This window comes from Pseudochaenichthys georgianus, chromosome 24 (assembly GCF_902827115.2).
Source record: "Pseudochaenichthys georgianus chromosome 24, fPseGeo1.2, whole genome shotgun sequence".
NCBI classification, from domain to species: Eukaryota; Metazoa; Chordata; class Actinopteri; order Perciformes; family Channichthyidae; genus Pseudochaenichthys; species Pseudochaenichthys georgianus.
This window is the reverse complement of record NC_047526.1, coordinates 2,573,347-2,576,702: the sequence shown is the minus strand read 5'-3', so window position 1 is coordinate 2,576,702 and position 3,356 is coordinate 2,573,347. Positions and strand designations below refer to the sequence as shown.

Here is a 3,356-nt window from a genome sequence, read left to right as displayed (position 1 = left end):
GGCTCTCTGCTGGAACTGCTACCCCCGCGACCCGACCACGGATAAGCGGGAGAAGATGGATGGATGGATGGATGGTTTGCTGAAGATTAAGTTTGTTTTAACCAAGGTATAAGGTTTTTTTAGGTGTGATTTTATGAATGATCTATTCTGTCAACATTTGATGAATTAGAAAAATATTAATGTTTTTAAATGTTAACAATTATTTTCTTAATGACATATTGTGCTAATGAAATCCTTGTAAATAAATGTCCAATGAATTTATTCTTGCATTCAATTTTTTTGAATAAAAACCATATCCACCACCTGGTACTTCGTCATTGACACACAATGTGCAGATATAACACAATCAAATGTTAATTCTGGTTAAAGAAATATAACACAAAATGTGCAGAAATAACAAATGAGTGTGTTCATCTTGGTTACACATTTATGACACACAATGTGTAAAATGTGCACATTGTGTGTTAGGGGCATGTAACACATTTTGTGTGTAAAAATGATTTACACATAAATAAACACAACACGTGTTGTCCCTGAGCACACTCTGTAGGTGTGTTGAAATTCAACACATGTTGTGTCATATTTGACACATCCCTTCTAAGAGTGTACAGCAGACAGTAGCTAGCAATTTTCGACAGATACAGCCCACTCAAAAATATATTGTGTTATATAAAATACATTTTTATATATATATATATATATATATATTAGCTGTACACTTTACGAATATAATAGTTTTTTATTGACAATTTTACCATTCAATCTCGTCCAACTGATTTTGCTGCCGTCACTCCTCGGCTCTTGGTAGTGCAGGCATTTATCAAACCTGGCAACTCCGGGTTTTCTTGCAGCTGTCAATCAAAGTCCAGTGGCTCCGGTCCAAAATCCCAGAAACTTTTCACGCGCGCGTAGACAGACTCCGCGAGGCTGACACTCCCGCGAGCGAGCAAGAAGGCTGTCTCTCTCACGAGCGAGCGCAGAGCCACTCACGGGCGCAGAGCCGCTCGCGGGGGTTTAATCTGCGCGCGAGGGTCATTTTATGCGCGTGTAAAAGCACATTTTCCGCTCTTGAGTAGCTTGTTTTACGCGCTAGAATATTGACCCAAATCTAACTCCATAGAAGGGTTCACTGCAAGCGAGTCATCCGTGATTTGCAGTGAGCATTGTAAGCAGGACGAGTTTGACAGGACAGGACAGATTGTCCGACTCAGAGATGGTGTTATTCCCTCCATCTTCAGCTTCCCGGTTCACCTCCAAAGAGTAGGTGTATCATCATACGGTTATTAGCATTCATAAATGTAAATATTCTATTATCAATAACAGGGCAGGGTGACGTGCGTGTGTGTGTGTGTGTGTGTGTGTGTGTGTGTGTGTGTGTGTGTGTGTGTGGTATTCTGCTTTTTCATTTTAGCCAGAAAAGGGCAGGACTACGTCTCCTTCCAGAAAAGCTGAAGAGAGCCTGTCTGTGGCCCCTCAGGACGACCCAGAAGCTTCAACCTCACACTCACAACCTCAGCCTAATGATGTGAGTATTTCTATTTTCAACATCATATCATAATGGTCCTAGACAAAGTCAAATCTCATCTCTCTTGTTTGCTGCCACTCATATTAAACTCACTCACAAATAAACACATACACACACAATTGAAGACATGTTGAACATGCATTCCTGGCGCACACACACACACACACACACACACACACACACACACACACACACACACACACACACACACACACACACACACACACACACACACACACACACACACACACACACACACACACACACACACACACACACACACACACACACACACACCACACACACACACACACACACACACACACACACACACACACACACACACACGCATGATGCTGGCAGTGGCTTTGACAGGTGATGACTATAAGAAAGAATGTGGGCCATACTCTAGTTGTGTCAAAGTGTTGTGTGTGAAGTGAAACATCACTCAAACCATGTTCATCCCTCTTTCTACTAGGATCATAGCTATGTCTCGCCTGCTTCTCCTACTGCTCTTAAGGCCAGACTCAATGAAGCTTTAGCAAGAGTGGAGAGTCTCGAGCGAGAGAGGAAGAATGCCATGGCTAGAGAAAAGAGGGCAGAGACCACAGTGAGGACTCTTTTGGGGGATTTGAGGGAAAAGAACCTCATTAATGAAGAACTCAAAGAGGCTTGATTTCTACTCAGGGAAGATGAAAGTAGCACTTTGAGATTCATGTACATCTTACTCTTACACTCTTTATTAAACTCCTTTGTTATTATATGAAGGGGACTTATTAATTTTTTCTCATACAATTTCAGATCTTCAAATAGACTTGAAGGCAAAGCAGGGCCATGAGTACTCCAAGGACCACAGAGAATGTGCCCTCACACTCCATCTACATGGTCCAAAGGCATACAAATACCTCAGAGAGACTACAACAAAAAGGTAGTCTTAATGTTGTTCAATTTCATTTTTGGAAATTACGGTTGCAAGTACGTTAAATAGCTACTTCTCAATTTTTTTACAGGTGGCTGTGTTCGGTGGATGGCAAGCCTGGCCTGAACAAGATGATGCTGGATATGCTGGAGAGAAGATGCCAGGACGACCAGGCTAAATATGGATGTGTTTCACTCATGTTGGATGACATGGCCATCAGAAAACATGTGCAATATAATCCACATAACCAGTCAATGTCTGCCTTTGTAGACATGGGTGATGGAAACAATGAGACCGATGCTGCTACTGAGGCTCTTGTGTTCATGGTGGTTGGCCTACAAGGACATTGGAAGGCTCCCATTGCATATTACCTGACGAAGTCTTTGTCACCTGAAACACAAAGGGTCCTAATCTAAATCTAAAATCTAATCTAATCTATCTAGGAAGAAGAAGGAAGAAAATAAGCTTGACCTCCTTCTTAAAATGTTTTTGTGTTGACTCTCAAATCTCCCGTTTTTATTTTGATGGTTTCCCAAAGACAAAGATATGAGAAAGAGGTTCTCAGTCATGCTTTGGAGGAGCCGCATGCACGGGGCATTCGGGTGTCATGAGCAACTTTGTGTAAATATGGTTTGGGCGGGGTGGTGTCATGTTCTTGTGTTTAACTTGAACATTTACATTTTTTATATAGATGTAGAAGTACATTTTCATTTTTTATGACATAGATATTCATTTTTACTGATATATAACTTCTGTCTATGTATAATGTATTATTGTTTCTTCATTTTTCAACTTATTAAAATAGCTGAGTATAGGCCTACACAATATGCTTCTCTATCATATATAGACCATTAGTGGTTTTTTATGTGTGTGTGTGTATATATTATATATCGTGTGTCTTTTGCAAAATAC

General features: G+C 40.7%; 1 long non-coding RNA gene across 1 annotated transcript; it reads left to right on the top strand.

Annotated features, from left to right (window-relative positions):
- Nucleotides 1-1,125: 1,125 nt before the first annotated feature.
- LOC139433089 (uncharacterized) lies at nt 1,126-2,309 on the top strand. The gene is made up of 3 exons (XR_011642652.1): nt 1,126-1,260; nt 1,412-1,525; nt 2,004-2,309. It is a non-coding gene; the product is annotated as an uncharacterized lncRNA (long non-coding RNA).
- The last annotated feature ends 1,047 nt before the right edge of the window (nt 2,310-3,356 follow it).